Here is a 19,742-nt window from a genome sequence, read left to right as displayed (position 1 = left end):
TTGGTCCACGATGTACATACGTAAATTCATAATCTCTGTTTAAGCTACAGTCTTTCCACCCAACAGAGCTAAATAGAAATAGCACCAAAAACAAACTTGGGTGTTCAAGGGGTGACAGAGGTTTTCCCTCGTGCCACCAACCACCAGGTCCAGAATTCTGGCTCGTAATTTATCAGTGTTTCAAAAAAATAGTTTTCTACTGCCACCAACTGAGTGTGGCTTTTCCGTTAAATGCAGTATGCACCATCCAATAATGCATAGTTATCTGGTATTCCATAAATGTTGTTAGTGGAGAAAAGATGTGGCCTGTGAAAAATAACATTCAGCAGGGATAAACTCATTACTTCAATGTTGTCCTTGCTATTGGAACTAGTTGGAGGGTGAACCTTGTGCATAATTATGTTTACTAGATGGGTTTAGCTTATTTTGCGTTGGCTACATATGGGTAAGACTATGAAGCATGCACTGAACAGAGGTGTTGTTAGATTCTGTGCCTATGACTCTCTGATCTGCCTCCCCTGGATTACAGCAGCTGGTTTGCTGGAAGCAGTTTTGTCAAACAGATGTAATGTATTTTTACTACTGGACCATGCTGTTCTCATTTAAAAAGTGTGAACTTATAATTATCAGAATTATGCTTTTAATTATATGGCAATTAGTCTCCTGCAATGAGCTGAGTGGGAGCATATGAAGTTATTTATTTTCTTGATAAATTCCTGACAAAATTCTCTGAAATAGATTTTTAGCGCTGTAAGTTATTGGCTAAAGCAGTGAAATGGTTGATGGCAAGAAAGTATATCACAAAGATGTTGCTGCAAATGAAATTGTTATGGAATGTTGTCACAGTATATAATATAACCCCCCCAATTTAAGCACATGTTTGTCATAAAATTAATGATTAAGGTTTGTGTAGACCAGGACTTGTGGATGTCCATTGAAAGTATTAATGATTCATGTTTAAAGGGGCCACTTGGATAGGGCCTTCAGACAGACGTCGTTCAGTGAGTAGCATAATTTTCTCAGCTGCACCAGCCCATCTCTACTGGGAGCTGATTAAGGATTAGTTAAATGACGGAATATAGAATGTAGGAATAAATGAGTTTATTTTTAGATTGGGAGGTGTGTAGTACTGGAGTGTCATGGGGCCCTAGGTAGTGGCAATCTTTGTCACTGATTTGAATGAGCGGCAGGTTCTTTTAAAAATCAGCAGCAAGGCTTCTTGCTGCGACCTTACCTTGCGGAGCGTCCTGGTGGAGCTGAGACTTCTGCGTCGCGTAGGCCCACGGAGGTGCGCAGGCCCACGGAGGTGCGCAGGCCCACGGAGGCGCGCAGGCCCATGGAGAGCCGCTGCACCCGCACCCGCACCTGGAACAACGCTGGTGGGGAAACATCGCAAGCGGTGTAGTAGAGGGCAGAAGCGGGGGAAACGCGCAGGAGCCTACGCTAGGCTAAACGCAAACCCTCACAAACCGGCAGTGCCTACAGTCATGCTGGCAAATGTCCGCTCCCTCGACAACAAGATGGACTACCTCAGAGCGTGGAGAGCCTCCCAACGAAGCGTGAAGAACTGCTGTGTTTACATCCTAACGGAGACCTGGCTGAATCAGAACATCACAGACGCTGCGATCCAGTTGGAGGGACTCATGCTATACAGAGCTGATAGAGTAGCTTCGCTAGCTGGTAAGGCAAGGGGAGGGGGGCTGGCTGTGTATGTGAACAGATCATGGTGCCGGGATGCTGTGGTGATTTCCACCTACTGCTCACCCCACGTGGAGCTAATGACTGTGAAATGCCGACCCTTCTACTTACCTAGAGAACTAACAGCTGTCTTCATAACCGCTGTCTATGTACCACCGAGCGCGGACGTGAAGGATGCTATGACAGTGCTCTACAACAACATCAGTGAGCAGCAGAGGGAACATCCAGATGCTTTCTTCATGGCAGCTGGGGATTTCAACCAGGCAAGTCTTAAATCTGTTCTGCCTAAATTCTACCAGCATGTGAACATTGCAACCAGGGGGAAGAACAAACTAGACCTGGTGTACACCAACATTAAAGATGCATATAAAGCAGCCCCCCTCCCCCATATCGGCAACTCTGACCACTTAGCGGTCATGCTCACACCTGCATACAGACCCAGGGTGAAACAGGACAGGCCAACGGTCAAAGAAGTCAGAACATGGCCACAGGGAGCTACGGCAGCACTACAAGACTGTTTTGAAACCACACAGTGGGCCATTTTCAGAGAGGCAGCAACAGATGACAGTGGCATCAACCTCCAAGAATATACAGAATCCGTCATCGCATACATCAATAAATGTATTGAGGATGTAACGGTGGTAAAAACCATCAGGAGGCGTGCCAATCAGAAACCTTGGCTAACTGGGGAAGTGTGTTCCCTACTGAGAATCCGGAATGCGGCATTCAAATCTGGGGACAACGAAGCATACAAACTGGCAAGGGGTAACCTATCCCGGGGGATCAGGGAAGCGAAGAGGCTGTACGGACAAAAACTCAATAGCCACTTCGCAAATGACAAAGACACACGTCGCTTGTGGCAGGGATTTCAGACCATCACTGACTACAAGCCCCCCCCGCTGCGGATATGCCAAAACAACCCCTCCCTACCAGATGAACTGAACGAGTTCTACGCACGGTTTGAGGTTAAAAACAGCACCCAGACACGTGCACTACTGCCATCTCCCAGTGACCAGTCGCTCAGGCTGTCCGCAGCCAGAGTTAAAAAGGCCTTTGCCAGAGTCAATCCACGCAAAGCTGCAGGGCCGGACAACATTCCTGGATGCGTTCTAAGAGACTGTGCCGAGCAACTGAAAGATGTCTTCACAGACATTTTTAACATCTCACTCAGCCAGGCAGTAGTGCCCAACTGTCTTAAGAGTGCCACCATCGTCCCTGTCCCGAAGAAACCAAACCCAGCCTGCCATAATCACTTTCGACCAGTGGCTCTAACACCCATTGTAATGAAGTGTTTTGAGCGACTAGTTATGCAGCACATCAAAAATAGTCTACCTGCCGACCTAGACCCACTGCAGTTCGCCTACAGAGCCAACCGATCCACAGAGGACGCAGTCTCAACAACACTGAACCTCGTATTGTCACATCTCGATCGGAAAAATACCTATGCCAGGATCCTCTTCATAGACTTCAGCTCTGCTTTCAATACAATCATTCCGCAGCAGCTGGTGGAGAAGTTGGAGCTATTGGGGGTTGATGCTGGCACATGCAACTGGGTCCTGAACTTTCTGTCGCAACGGCAGCAGACAGTCAGGGTGGGCAGTAGGACATCAAAAACCATAGCCGTGAGCACTGGCTCACCCCAAGGCTGTGTCCTAAGCCCCCTTCTGTTTAGTCTGCTGACACACGACTGTACTGCCAGACTCAATAACAACTTCATCAACAAGTTCGCTGATGACACAACAGTGGTGGGTCTCATCAGTGACAACGATGAATCGGCGTACAGGATGGAGGTGGAGCTGCTCACAGGTTGGTGCAAATCCCACAACCTCATTCTTAACGTGGGAAAAACTAAGGAGATGGTGGTTGACTTCAGGAGGGCGGGGAAACAACACCATACACCTCTGCACATCGACGGAGCTGATGTGGAAAGGGTCAGCAGCATGAAGTTCTTAGGACTACATCTGTCTGATGACCTGACGTCCACGGCCAACACCACAGCTCTGGTCAAGAGAGCCCAGCAGCGACTTCACCCTCTCCGAAGACTACGTAAAGCAGGACTCCCCACCACACACCTACGGACCTTTTATAGGGGGACTGTCGAGAGCACACTGACATACGGCATCACTTCCTGGTTCGGGAGCTGCAAGGCGTACGAACGGCACCAACTGGACAGGATAGTGAAGACCGCAAGCAGGATTATTGGTGCTCCACTCCCCTTCCTGCTGGACATATACAGGAAGAGATGTATCAACAGAGCCATCTCCATCATCAAAGACCCTTACCACCCATCGCATGACATTTTCTCCATCCTCCCATCTGGGAAGAGGTACAGGAGCATTAGCTGCAAAACCAGCAGGATGCTCCTCAGCTTCTTCCCACAGGCTATAAGACTGTTATATGGACTTTGCCCCCTGCCAAGTATCGCGCACAAACCCCCACACTGCAGCAGAGCCACTGTTGTGCCGCTGCCGGTCGGAACGGCTGTTGAATGTTTAGTAGAGTGTTAAATTTGTTCATGACATGTATTTTTTATTTTCATTTCTATTTATTTTTTCATGCACACTGAATGGACACTGGTTGAGCAACGTTTTTTTGTTTCCTCTGGGTATGCGAATACTCAGGAAATGACAATAAAGATATACAATACAATACAATACAATACAATGAATACAAATGTAATGTCTGTAGGCTGTGAGGAGGACATGGAAAGGCTTCAAAGGAATATAGGCAGGGTAAATTAATGGGCAAAGGCTTTGCAGATGGAAGATTGTGTGGATCAATAAGAAGTCAACCTCTCTGGTAGATGAAATAAAACGCGTTTAAGTGGTGAGAGATTGAGAAGTGTTCAGAGGGATCTGATATAACTGTATGTGAATTATTAAAAGGTAGCGTCCAGATACAAGAATTAAGGAGGCAAATGCAAGGGGAAGTGTGAAAACATCTTACTGCAATTACATAGGGGTTTGGTGAGATTGCATCTGGAATATTGTATGTAGGTCTGGTCTCCCCACCAAAGGAAGAATATATTTGCAATAAAGGGAGTACACTGAAGGTTCACCTGAATAGATTCATGATGGTGTGTTCGATGTATGACGGAAAGTTAAGAAGACTGAGCCTTTAATCTCTTGGAAAATGAGAGGTGATCTTCTTGAAACTGAAAATGCCCTTGGGCTTGAACAGGGTAGATCTGGGGATATTGCCCCCTCTGGTTGGAGGATCTAGAACCGGGGTCTCTATCTGAATGCAAGTAATCAGCTGTTCAGGACTGAGATGAATTCTCCGACTAAAAGAACTGTGGAGGCTCAGTCGCTGAATATATCCAAGAAAAGGTAAATGTTTATGTAGATTGGCTATTTCATACTAGCCAATTATAGTGCTTGTTAGTAGTGACTCCACCTAGTATGTGCTTTATATTATCAAGAGCTTGCCTACGTTAGTTAGTATGAGTAGCTGCTAGGAAATGAAATGTCCTGCAGATTCTTGCTGTAAGTACATTTAATAAACATGTGTTGTATCTTGATATGTGTTCAACTCATTACATGGTGTCAGAGAGTGAATCTTGCCCACTTTGTCCATGTTTATCAGGGTTTTTTTATTTATTAGTTTGTGTGTCTATGATCTCCAGCATGGGAAATTCGTGTTGCCATCCTAGTCCTCTGATCTTTGACTCTGACATTGCTGAACACTGGCGTCTTTTCAAGCGCGACTACACTCATTATGCCCACATCGTTCATCGCAATGACATCGATTGAACGTTTTATTAGTCACTTAAAACACGTGGCTGCACACTGCCAATTTCGTGATTTACGCGATGAGCTCATCCGCGACAAACTTGTTGGAGGTATGCTTGATAGCAAGTTGCAGGGTGAACTTCATCGTAATACTGACCTAACCCTTAAGCAAGCAGAGCATGACTGTCGGATTGCTGAGATAACGTCTTCCCACACTGACTCTGTGCCCTTCGGTCACCGTTCGCAGCATAGTGTTAATCTTACAGACTACTCCTCTCGTAACACCCATACGGGGTCTACTGTTCTGTGTCAAAATTGCAACTATTTCCATGCTACGGGTCGTTAGTTCTGTGTTGCTTATGGGAAAGCCTGTAATTTCTGCAAGAAGTTAAACCACTTTGCACGATGATGCCATTCCTGTGTGAATCAAACAGCTTCAAGGACGAGCCTGCACCTGCTACAACATGAGCTTGCTGATAATGACCTCCAAGAGCCTGACTTGCCATCCCCCGCTCCTCTCCCAGAAAGTGCAGATACCAGTTCTGCCATCCACTCTCTCCTGCCTTTGTGTAAGGAGCAACTTGACCCTGAGGTAACCATGTTGCTTGTGAATAACAGGCATTTGATCATGAAGGTTGATACAGGCGCAAAATGCAACATCATCTCATTAACAGAGTTTAAATTTGTAATGCTGAACATATTGAAAAGGCCTCCACCACGCTTCAGGCTTACGATGTTCTACACCCACTTGGACCAGCTGATTTAAAGTGCACCATAGACGCGCAGATCCGTACCTTAAAGTTTTATATTGTTAAAGTGGATTCAGAGACTTTGCACAGTATCAATGCATGCCACGATCTAGGCCTCGTATACTTTGGCCGCGCTGTCCATCAACCCTTTCTCGCAAATTGGGCCCATTCAACAGGTACTCTCTCAATACAAAGAACTGTTTAACGATGAGCTTGGCAAGTAACTTATCAAATACCACATTGTTGTCGATCCCAAAGTCACTCCTGTGGTCCGAGCACCTCATCGTGTTCCGCAGAGTACACAATGAACTCAAGCGGATGGTCTCCATGGGTGTTATTGCGGAAGTTACTGACCCATCTGACTGGGTTTCCACCATGGTGATCGCAACAAAGAAAAACAAGGAGGAGATCCGTATCTGCATAAACCCCAGAGATCTTAACACTGCCATCAAAGGCCCGCATTACCCAATGCGAACAATAGAGGAAGTTGCTGTTCAGATGGGCAATCATCAGTATTCTCCATTCTAGATGGCAAAAGTTTGTTTTGGCAGATTCCACTGGACCCAGACTCGTCCAATCTCACTACATTCAGCACCCTCTTTGGCCGATACAAATTTCTGAGAATGCCCTTTGGCATCAACTCCGCCAGCAAAGTTTTCCAGCGCACGATGGAACAATTGGTTGCTGAGTATCCATGCGCCATTATTGTTGATGACATTTTCATTTAATGACGCGATTTAGCTGAACATGATGGTAATCTGAAGAAAGTACTTGACCGTGCCAAAGACATTCAGCTCAAACTCAATCCCCTGAAGTGCAAGTTTCGAGTTCCAGAAGTTACTTACGTCGGACATGTTTTCACAAGTGACGGTCTCCGACCAGACCCATCAGAAGCTGCAACCACCTGGGGGAATTTATTCCCAACCTCAACGACATATCTGCCCCCCTGCGAGAACTGACACACAAGGAAGCTGTAAGATCCTGGTATCCACAGCACCAAAGAGCTTTTGACACTCTCAAGTTGCAGCTGGCTAGCGCACGTACTCTCGCCTACTTTGCTTTGGAGTTACCAGTACCGCTCACTTGCATTGCATCCCAGTACAGACTAGGCGCTGCGTGCCTGCAGACCACTACTGATGGCGATTTCAAGCCTGTTTCATACGCCTCTCGTACACTAACTGACACTAAATAACGTTACGCCCAGATCGAAAAAGAATTGCTCGCAGTGGTTTTCGGCCACACAAAATTCAAGGAATTTATCTTTGGGAAGTCTGTGATTATAGAAACTGGTCACTATTTTGAGCAAACCCATTAGGCTGTGGGCCGAGGAGCTTTATTCCAGTGTTTCGTGACCCAAGTCACAGAACTACATGAAATCTTCACATATTGTGTAAAATAATTATATAAATCACCCCTGAAACTCGTCATGAACAAGACTTGCACATTTTTATTAAATTAGAGAAAAAATTTGAACACATTACACCAATTCTTAAATCTTTACATTGGCTCCCTGTATGTCAGAGAATTGATTTCAAAATCCTGCTGCTCACCTATAAATCACTGCATGGTTTAGGGCCAAAGTATATCACTGACATGCTTCCACTATATAAGCCTTCTAGATGGCTAAGATCTTCTGAGACCAATCTGTTAGTGATTCCCAGAGTAAATACAAAACATGGGAAAGCAGGATTTAATTACTATGCAACAAATAGCTGGAATAAACTTCCTGAAGATTTAAGACTTGCCTCAACTTTGACCACTTTTAAAATAAGACTGAAAACTTTTATGTTTACTTTAGCTTTCAGCTAAATCTTAACTACATTGCACTTTTAACTTATGCACTTTTTATAATGCATTTTTAATTTTGCTTTATTTTCTTTTAATTCTTCTATTTTATTTCATTTTATTATTTCATTTTATTGTATGACATGTTTTTATGTGAAGCACTTTGAGTCTGCATCGTGTATGAAATGTGCTATATAAATAAAGTTGCCTTGCCTTGCCTTGCCTTGAAACTATGTGAATCAACTCAAACTGAAATCTAAAGTCTGAATTTATGAAAATTAATCTGTATGGACTTTGATTAATTTAATTGCACCCTTTATAATGTGAAAAAATTAGATTTGGAGGCTGTACATTCACTCATTCACTCATTCACTCACGCACTCATCATTCCTTCATTCATTCATTCTCACTCAATCATTCATTCATTCTCATTCACTCATTCACTCACTCATTTGTTCATTCACTCATTCACTCACTCACACATTCACTCACTTTATCATTAATTCACTCATTCGTTCACTCATGCATTCGCTCACTCATTCGTTCATTCACTTATTTATTCATTCATGAAGATGAGGACCTAAACTATATGTATCAATAACAAGGTAAATGTAACGTTTTCACTAATGCCAACTTGTTGTAGAGTAATAAGTCTTAATCATCTAATCTCGGAGCTGCCTGCAATCGCAGGGCCTATGTATTTAACATAGTGAAGCCGCGGTCTCAATTAAAAAGCGGCCGATTCGCGAATGCGGAGCCGCGGATCTTCTCCGCGGGCGGGGGGGGGGGGGGGGGGTGTACATAGTGCCGTCCGTAGCGGCCGTTTCCAGGAAAACGGAGGAATATATCTATCTGGAATATATATAGGTATAATAATATATTATATTATTATACCTATATTACTATCTGGAATATATATAGTTATAATAATATATTATATTATTATTACATTATTATATATTATATATTATTATACCTGTATTACTATCTGGAATATATAGGTATAATAATATATAATATAATATTATTATACCTAAATATAACATTATTACACCTATATTACTATCTGGAATATATATATAGGTATAATGATAGATAGTTTAAATGGACTGCAACACGGAAATAGGCTGTCCATTGTGTAATTATGGGCATTGGCCACTAGATGGCGCTTACTTTCCCGATCTCATTTTCTACTCAGTTTAATTAATTAGTGTGCAACTTTCAACAATGACGAGTTATGACTTCCTTCTCAATTATATTTCAATTTAAATCTGTGGAAAATTTCATGTAGTTTGGTGACTTGGTTCACGAAAACTGATTTCTAAACACATTTTTGATGCTCGGCCCACAGCCTACATCCACGCTGCCCCAGCACGACTACAACGAATGATGAAGCAACTGCAGCGATTTGATTTCAACATTGTCTATAAGAAAGGCAAGGACATGCACATAGCAGGTACGCTATCAAGAGCCCCACGCAAAACCAACAACAACAACAACAGGACCAATTCTCAGTAATGAAGGTATCGTATATTCCGACTGATTGCTTGAGTACTGGCAGAACACACGGCTGCTGATGAGACTTTACAATTGCTTTTTGCAGTCATCCGGAGTGGTTGGCCAGATAAACAACACAACACCCCGCTCGCAATCCGCCCATACATCCTGGTTTGCGACAAATTGGTTTCACAGGACAGGATTATAGTTAAAGGCCACAAGGCAGTGGTCTCAGCTGTCCTCCGGGACTAATACTTCAACACCGTCCACAGGGGCCACCCCGGCATGGAGGTAACCCTCCAAAGGGCCCAAAGCATGTTTTACTGGCCTGGTATGACCAAATAAAAACAATGTTTGCGCTGTCTGCAAAAGCCTGACACCACATCAGCAGAAGCAGCCTTTACTGCCGCATCCGATCCCTCCTCTCCCGTAGTCCACGTTAGCCACCGACATATTAGAATGGCATAGGAAACACTATCTGGTTCTTGTTGAATCTTAATCGGGCTGGTTCGAAATTGACTTACTTCAAACCATTACTTCTGAAGTGGTTATTGAGAAGTTGCAGGATCACCTCTCCGTGCACGGCTCCCCTGCACGTGTTCTGTCCGACAACGGCAGACAGTTCACCAGCCAAGCTTTCAAAACCTTTGCAAAATGATGGGACTTTTGACATATTACCAGCAGCCCTGAGTTCCCGCAGTCCAATGGACTCGCCGAACGTGCTGTCCGAAGCACAAAACAACTAATGGAGTGGTCCTACCTTGCAAAATCGGACGTGTCCCTGGACTTGCTCAACCTTAGGAACATTGCACGGGATCCCATACTGGGTTCCCCAGCCCAAAGACTGATTACTCGCCGAACCCGTGCTCCCCTGCCTATGTCCCAGCAGCTTTTGCAGCCGCAAGTTCGTTCCCTGCCTGCAGTCCAAAAACAACTGCAATTCAAACGTAACACACAGAAACGCTTCTTTGACAAATCCAGCAAACCTCTCGCACGTGGACAAGTGGTCCGTCACCAGACCAACAAGGGCCATGCACGTCTGGGTCACATCTACGGCCCTGCCAAAGAAACACACTCTTATCTGGTTGAAGTAGACGGAGCCATCTACAGACGCAGCCGTCAACATATCCTTCCGGTGAAGGAACCGCGTCCTGCGACTCCGTATCCAGATGTCTTGCGTTTCGTATACCCTCCCATGGTCGGTCCCATGACCCCACTGTCAACTAATGTTTCCACCGCGGCCTCCCCTCAGCGTTTGGCGACCAGCTCGCCTATCTCATCACCCTCCCTGCCTGTCGGGTCGCCGATTCCCTCCCCAGTATTTTCCCCAGTGAAAGGAGGTGAGACGGACTCATACCGCACACGGGCCGGACGGGTTAGCAGGCCACCAATTAGATACGGTGATTTTAGGTAACTTTACAAACGTTCCCAAATGTGTTATTAGCATTCCACCCTTATTGCTTAGCCACTGATGCTTCTTTGGTTTCTTCAAGGAAAGATGTAGATTGGCTATTTCATACTAGCCAATTATAGTGCTTGTTAATAGTGACTCCGCCTAGTATGTGCTTTATATTATCAAGAGCTTGCCTATGCTAGTTAGTTCAAGTTCAAGTTCAAGTTTATTGTCATGTGTCCCTGATAGGACAATGAAATTCTTGCTTTGCTTCAGCACACAGAATATAATAGGCATTGACTACAAAACACATGAATAAATAAACTGATAAAGTGCAAAATAACAAATAATGGGTTATTAATGTTCAGAGTTTTGTCCGAGCCAGGTTTAATAGCCTGATGGTACAAGTACGAGTAGCTGCTCGGAAATGTAATGTCCTACAGATCCTTGCTGTAAGTAGATTAAATAAACATGTGTTGTATCTTGATATGTGTTCAACTCAACTCATTACAGTTTATATATTAAAGAAAATGAGGGATATGTATTATTACAGGAAAATGGTATTGAGGAAAAATATTATTAATCTTAATGAATGGTGGAGCTGGTATGAGGACCTGTCTAATCTGTTTCTGCTATTTCTTACATTTTATGTTCTGGTGGCCTCCAATGACTCATTTAAGACATGAAACTTGCATCTTTTAATCAGTGCCTTTAAACTGACAGTATTTTACGAAGCTTATTGTCTCTGGTGGTCGCTGTTTGCACATGCCAGAATAATACCTTACAAAAATTTCTAAAGACATTGGATCATATTGTCCATCAAAATGTTTCGAATATTTTCAACGGTGATCTTGTCGCTGGTGTCTGGATCTAATAAACTCACCAGAGTTTGTATGCCTCCAGCCTACTACTTGTAGTAGTAGTGTAATGTCTTCCTTTTTTCTGCCTTGTTCTGCTTGGCATCATCCCTACCAGGTCCAAGATTATATTAGTTTTCCATATTCTGAGGGGTAGGTTATACATGCACTTAAATGGACACAGGCTGTCATGGTTTTGTACGGTGGAGGTCGTGTCTCACAAATCCGAATTTTTTAAGGCTGTGACCAAAAAAGGTGGATGAAGGCAGAGCAGCAGACATTGTATACTTGGAATTCAGTAAGACATTGGACAAGGTTCCACATGGTGGGCTGCTCTGAAAGTTTAGATCAAGGCAGTGACGTAGGGTGGGTTTTGAGCGCCCGGGGCAGTTTAAAATATTGCGCCTCCTCATTAGCGACTAGCCATGGCCCATGAGCGGTTATAAATCCAAGTTTTGTATTTATTTTCTCAACCTAACAAAAAGATGGCGGCCTGTAGTCTGTCTGTTTTTTTTTCTTTTTTTTGTTGTTCTTTTGTTTTTTTGTCCTGTTTAGTTGATTTTTGTTTTATTATGTTGTGTATGTGGGGTGGGGGGGAACACGTTTTTGGTCTCTTCCTTCGGGGGATGCGACTTCTTTTGTCGTATCCCCCGTCTCCGCCTGCGCCGAGGCCTAATGGCGGAGCTGGTGACCTCGGAGCTGGGCAGCGGCAGCGGCGGCTTTGACAGCTCCAGCTCCGATGCCGTGTGGCCGCTGACGCTGTCCCCACTCCGAGGCCAGGCCGCCGCTGCCGCCGCCCCAGCTCCGAGGCCAGGCAGCCGCTGTTGCTACCGCTGCCGCCGTCCCAGCCGCTGCCGCCGCCGTCCCAGCTCCGATGCCGAGCGGCTGCTGCCACTGTCCCAGCTCCGAGGCCAGGCCGCCGCTACCGCTGTCAAAGCCGCCGCTGCCGCTGCCCAGCTCCGAGGTCGCCAGCTCCGGGTCCTATGGAATATATATAGGTATAATAATATATTATATTATTATACCTATATTACTATCTGGAATATATATAGTTATAATAATATATTATATTATTATTACATTATTATATATTATATTATTATACCTGTATTACTATCTGGAATATATAGGTATAATAATATATAATATAATATTATTATACCTAAATATAACATTATTACACCTATATTACTATCTGGAATATATATAGGTATAATGATAGATAGTTTAAATGGACTGCAACACGGAAATAGGCTGCCCATTGTGTAATTATGGGCATTGGCCACTAGATGGCGCTTACTTTCCCGATCTCATTTTGTACTCAGTTTAATTAATTAGTGTGCAACTTTCAACAATGACGAGTTATGACTTCCTTCTCAATTATATTTCAATTTAAATCTGTGGAAAATTTCATGTAGTTTGGTGACTTGGGTCACGAAAACTGATTTCTAAACACATTTTTGATGCTCGGCCCACAGCCCACATCCACGCTACCCCAGCACGACTACAACGATTGATGAAGCAACTGCAGCGATTTGATTTCAACATTGTCTATAAGAAAGGCAAGGGCATGCACATAGCAGGTACGCTATCAAGAGCCCCACACAAAACCAACGAACAACAACTCTCTGAACAGGACCAATTCTCAGTAATGAAGGTATCGTATATTCCGACTGATTGCTTGAGTACTGGCAGAACACACGGCTGCTGATGAGACTTTACAATTGCTTTTTGCAGTCATCCGGAGTGGTTGGCCAGATAAACAACACAACACCCCGCTCGCAATCCGCCCATACATCCTGGTTTGCGACAAATTGGTTTCACAGGACAGGATTATAGTTAAAGGCCACAAGGCAGTGGTCTCAGCTGTCCTCCGGGACTAATACTTTGACACCGTCCACAGGGGCCACCCCGGCATGGAGGTAACCCTCCAAAGGGCCCAAAGCATGTTTTACTGGCCTGGTATGACCAAATAAAAACAATGTTTGCGCTGTCTGCAAAAGCCTGACACCACATCAGCAGAAGCAGCCTTTACTGCCGCATCCGATCCCTCCTCTCCCGCAGTCCACGTTAGCCACCGACATATTAGAATGGCATAGGAAACACTATCTGGTTCTTGTTGAATCTTAATCGGGCTGGTTCGAAATTGACTTACTTCAAACCATTACTTCTGAAGTGGTTATTGAGAAGTTGCAGGATCACCTCTCCTTGCATGGCTCCCCTGCACGTATTCTGTCCGACAACGGCAGACAGTTCACCAGCCAAGCTTTCAAAACCTTTGCAAAATGATGGGACTTTTTACATATTACCAGCAGCCCTGAGTTCCCGCAGTCCAATGGACTCGCCGAACGTGCTGTCCGAAGCACAAAACAACTAATGGAGTGGTCCTACCTTGCAAAATCGGACGTGTCCCTGGACTTGCTCAACCTTAGGAACATTGCACGGGATCCCATACTGGATTCCCTAGCCCAAAGACTGATTACTCGACGAACCCGTGCTCCCCTGCCTATGGCCCAGCAGCTTTTGCAGCCGCAAGTTCGTTCCCTGCCTGCAGTCCAAAAACAACTGCAATTCAAACGTAACACACAGAAACGCTTCTTTGACAAATCCAGCAAACCTCACGCACGTGGACAAGTGGTCCGTCACCAGACCAACAAGGGCCATGCACGTCTGGGTCACATCTACAGCCCTGCTAAAGAAACACACTCTTATCTGGTTGAAGCAGACGGAGCCATCTACAGATGCAGTCATCAACATATCCTTCTGGTGAAGGAACCGCGTCCTGCGACTCCGTATCCAGATGTCTTGCGTTTCGTATACCCTCCCATGGTCGGTCCTATGACCCCACTGTCAACTAACGTTTCCACCGCGGCCTCCCCTCAGCGTTCGGTGACCAGCTCGCCTATCTCATCACCCTCCCTGCCTGTCGGGTCGCCGATTCCCTCCCCAGTATTTTCCCCAGTGAAAGGAGGTGAGACGGATTCATACCGCACACGGGCCGGACGGGTTTGCAGGCCACCAATTAGATACGGTGATTTTAGGTAACTTTACAAACGTTCCCAAATGTGTTATTAACATTCCACCCATATTGCTTAGCCACTGATGCTTCTTTGTTTTCTTCAAGGAAAGATGTAGATTGACTATTTCATACTAGCCAATTATAGTGCTTGTTAATAGTGACTCTGCCTAGTATGTGCTTTATATTATCAAGAGCTTGCCTATGCTAGTTAGTTCAAGTTCAAGTTCAAGTTTATTGTCATGTGTCCCTGATAGGACAATGAAATTCTTGTTTTGCTTCAGCACACAGAACATAATAGGCATTGACTACAAAACACATGAATAAATAAACTGATAAAGTGCAAAATAACAGATAATGGGTTATTAATGTTCAGAGTTTTGTCCGAGCCAGGTTTAATAGCCTGATGGTACGAGTACGAGTAGCTACTCGGAAATGTAATGTCCTACAGATCCTTGGGGTAGTATTCAATTCAATTGAACTTTAATGTCATCGCACAAATACAAGTATGAGTACAACGAAATGCAGTTTTGCGTCAGTCCGTAGTAGTTGTGCATAAAGAAATGAAAAAATAAAAAATAGAAAGAGGGAAGATACAGAATAATCAAAAAATACAGAATAATTAAACAATTCTGAGGGACCGGAGAAATCTATCGGCGGGACTCCGAGTTCAGCAATGTGATTGTGTTGTTGTAGAAGCTGTTCCTCATCCTACTAGTACATGACCTGAGGCTCCTGTACCACCTCCCTGATGGGAGGAGGGCAAACAGACCATGGTTGGGGTGTGAGGGGTCTTTGATGATCTTCCCAGCCCGTCTCAGACACTGTTTTCGGTGGAGGGCATCCATGGCAGGGAGCGGGGCACCGATGATGTGCTGCGCGGTTTTCACCACCCGTTGTAGTGCCTTCCTGTCCGCAGCAGTGCAGCTGCTGTACCATACCGTGAAGCAGGTGGTCAGGATACTCTCTATGGTACAGCGGTAAAAGTTGGTCAGGATCCGGGGGGACAGGTGGGCTTTCTTGAGCCTCCTCAGGAAGTAAAGGCGCTGCTGTGCCTTTTTGTTCAGCTTGGAGGTGTTGAGGGACCAGGACAAATCCTCCGAGATATGTACTCCGAGGAATTTATAGCTGGAGACGCGCTCCACCTCAGATAAACATGTGTTGTATCTTGATATGTGTTCGACTCAACTCGTTACAGTTTACATATTAAAGAAAATGAGGGATATGTATTATTACAGGAAAATGGTACTGAGGTAAAATATTATTAATCTTAATGAATGGTGGAGCTGGTATGAGGACCTGTCTAATCTGTTTCTGCTATTTCTTACATTTTATGTTCTGGTGGCCTCCAATGACTCATTTAAGACATGAAACTTGCATCTTTTAATCAGTGCCTTTAAACTGACAGTATTTTACGAAGCTTATTGTCTCTGGTGGTCGCTGTTTGCACATGCCAGAATAATACCTTACAAAAATTTCTAAAGATATTGGATCATATTGTCCATCAAAATGTTTTGAATATTTTCAACAGTGATCTTGTCGCTGGTGTCTGGATCTAATAAACTCACCAGAGTTTGTATGCCTCCAGCCTACTACTTGTAGTAGTAGTAATGTCTTCCTTTTTTCTGCCTTGTTCTGCTTGGCATCATCCCTACCAGGTCCAAGATTATATTAGTTTTCCATATTCTGAGGGGTAGGATATACCTGCACTTAAATGGACACAGGCTGTCATGGTTTTGTACGGCGGAGGTCGTGTCTCACAAATCCAAATTTTTGAAGGCTGTGACCAAAAAAAGGGGGATGAAGGCAGAGCAGCAGACATTGTATACTTGGAATTCAGTAATACATTGGACAAGGTTCCACATGGTGGGCTGCTCTGAAAGTTTAGATCAAGGCAGTGACGTAGGGTGGGTTTTGAGCACCCGGGGCAGTTTAAAATATTGTGCCTCCTGTGGTGGGGAACACGTTTTTGGTCTCCTCCTTCGGGGGATGCGACTTCTTTTGTCGTATCCCCCGTCTCCACCTGCGCCGAATCCTAATGGCGGAGCTGGCAGCCTCAGAGCTGGGACAGTGGCAGCGGCCGCCCGGCATCGGAGCTGGGACGGCGGCGGCAGCGGCTGGGACGGCGGCAGCGGCAGCGACAGCGGCTGCCTGGCCTCAGAGCTGGGGCGGCAGCAGCGGCAACCTGGCCTTGGAGTGGGGACAGCATCAGCGGCGGCCTGGCCTCATAGCGGGGGGCAGCGGCAGCGGCCACACAGCATCGGAGCTGGAGCAGCGGCAGCGGCGACCTGGCCTCGGAGCTGGGACAGTGGCGACCAGAACTCGGAGATGGGGCACGTTCCGGCGGCGGCGGCCACTCGACCCGACCGCGGACCCAGTGGACGACAGCGGCGGCTGGGACAGCAGCATAATTTTATAATTTTTTTTATCCAACAATTTTTTGCGCCCCTAAAAATTTAGCGCCCAGGGCAACCGCCCCTCCCATTCCCCGTCCGACCTCTCTTTCCCGGGTCTCCTCCATGGCCAGAGTGAGCAACACCGGAAATTGGAGGAACAGCACCTCATATTCCGCTTGTGGAGTCTGCATCCTGCGGGCATGAACATTGAATTCTCCCAATTTTGTTAGCCCTTGCTGTCTCCTCCCCTTCCTCAGCCCTCGGGTTGTCTCCTCCTCCTCCTTTTTCCTTCCTTCTCCCCCCCACCCCGTATCAGCCTGAAGAAGGGTTTCGGCCCGAAATGTTGCTTATTTCCCTTGCTCCATAGACGCTGCTGCACCCGCTGAGTTCCTTCTTGAACACAACAGGATCTTGATCGGTTGGGCAGGTGGGCTGAGGAATTGTTGATGGCATTTAATATAGAGAAATTTGAGGTGTTGCATTTTGGGAGCACTAACATGGGCAGAACCCACACAGTGAATGACAAGGCTCTGGAGAGTTGTGGAGCAGAGGGATCTAGGAGTGCGGGTACATAGTTGATTGAGAGTGGCGTCACGGGTAAATAGGGTGGTCAAAAAGTATTTTGACACATTGGTCTTCATCAGTCAGAGCATTGCATATAGAAGTTTGGAAGTCATGTTGCAGTTGTATAAGATGTTGGTGAGGCTGCATTTAGAGTACAGGTGCACAACCTTTTATCCGAAGATCCAAATAACGAAAACCTCCGAATAGCGACATTTTTTCGGTCCTTGAAGAAAGGTCCTTGAAAACGTTCACCGAGGGCGGCCCGCAGAGCTGACAGCGGAACCTCCGGTCGGTCCTCGAAGAAAGGGGAACTAAATCCCCATTCATAAAAGAGAAGGTGAGGGTATATTGCGCGGGAGGGTTAATAATTGACAATATGCTGCTACCTGCCAGCTGAGTTAAAAAGTTCCCACGATAGACTCACGATACACAGTGTATCGTGAGTCTTGCGTGGGAACTTTTTAACTCAGCGTGCAGGCAGCAGTAGATTGTCGCTCCCTTCAGTTTCACCCCACCTACACCCCTCTGTTTCCCGGCCATGTGTGTGACCCCTTCCCTCCCCTCTCCAGCTCCCCGCTCATTGCACCGGCGCGGGGGCTTTGTACTGTCTTCACGTCGCGATGCTAGCAGAACAGTGCCAGTCACCGGAGACGTCAGGACCAACGGAACACCGACCCCCAGGCCCACTGCAAGCACGGAGATCCCAGATCAGCAACTCCAGCCCAGCCCCGTTCCAACTCCAGAGGAACACGCTCCCCGTATGGGCAGAAGCTGATGGTGTGCAAGGGGTACATCTTGTTCTTGGGGTCGCGCAGCTCGGGCTGTGGGCGAACTGCCACTTGTCGCCATAGCGGCCCATCAGGGAGCGGATTCCTCTGGAGTTGGAGGGGGAGGGGGGTATTGTGCTGTTTGATCGCCCCCTACTATTCCAGGGACAGGGAGACAGGACGTTCACCGAGGGCGGCCCGCAGAGGTGACAGCGGAACCTCCGGTCGGTCCTCGAAGAAAGGGGAACTAAATCCCCATCCATAAAAGAGAAGGTGAGGGTATATTTCGCAGGAGGGTTAATAATTGACAATATGCTGCTACCTGCCCGCTGAGTTAAAAAGTTCCCACGGTAGACACGATACACAGTGTATCGTGAGTCTTGCGTGGGAACTTTTTAACTCAGCGTGCAGGCAGCAGCAGATTGTCGCTCCCTTCAGTTTCACCCCACCTACACCCCTCTGCTTCCCGGCCATGTGTGTGACCCCATCCCTCCCCTCTCCAGCTCCCCGCTCATTGCACCGGCGCGGCGGCTTTGTACTGTCTTCACGTCGGCGATTGCAGCAGGTCAGTGCAGTCACCGGAGACGTCAGGACCAATTGGACGTCGACCACCAGGCCCACCGCAAGCACGGAGAACCCAGAGACCCACAGCGAGCAGCAGCCCAGCCCAGCCCCGCTCCAACTACAGAGGAACCTGGGTTGCGGATGACGGGGCGCAGCTCGGGCCCATCGGGGAGCGGGTTCCTGTTGGTCCTGACGTCTCCGGCCACCTGCTATCCTCCGGGAACTGTACCGCCCTTGCAGGAGAGTGGGATTGTTTGCAGTTGCAGAGGGAGGGTGCAAGGGCGGTACAGTTCCCAGTCTCAGCTCCAGTCCAGGGGGGCGGCCGGAGACGTCAGGACCAACGGGACAGCGACCCCCAGGGCAAGCACAGAGATCCCAGAGAACCACAGCCAGCAGCAACTCCAGCCCAGCCCCGCTCCAACTCCAGAGGAAAACGTAGGGGCAGAAGCTGATGGTGTGCTGATGGTACGTCTTATTCTTGGGGTGGCGCAGCTCGGGCTGTGGGCAAACTGACACTTGTCGCCGTAGCGGCCCATCGGGGAGCGGATTCCTCTGGAGTTGGAGGGGGAGGGGGGTATTGTGCTGTTTGATCGCCCTCTGCTATCCCAGGGACAGGGAGACACAGCGGCTTTTTAGACTGGTGGGCAATCACTTCCAAAGTTCTGCCCACACAGTCAGTACACCTCTCCTACACTGCATTTCATACAAACATTTATTCTGCAAGA

The sequence above is a fragment of the Leucoraja erinacea genome, chromosome 11 (assembly GCF_028641065.1).
Source record: "Leucoraja erinacea ecotype New England chromosome 11, Leri_hhj_1, whole genome shotgun sequence".
Lineage (NCBI taxonomy): Eukaryota > Metazoa > Chordata > Chondrichthyes > Rajiformes > Rajidae > Leucoraja > Leucoraja erinaceus.
This window is presented reverse-complemented; position numbering follows the sequence as displayed.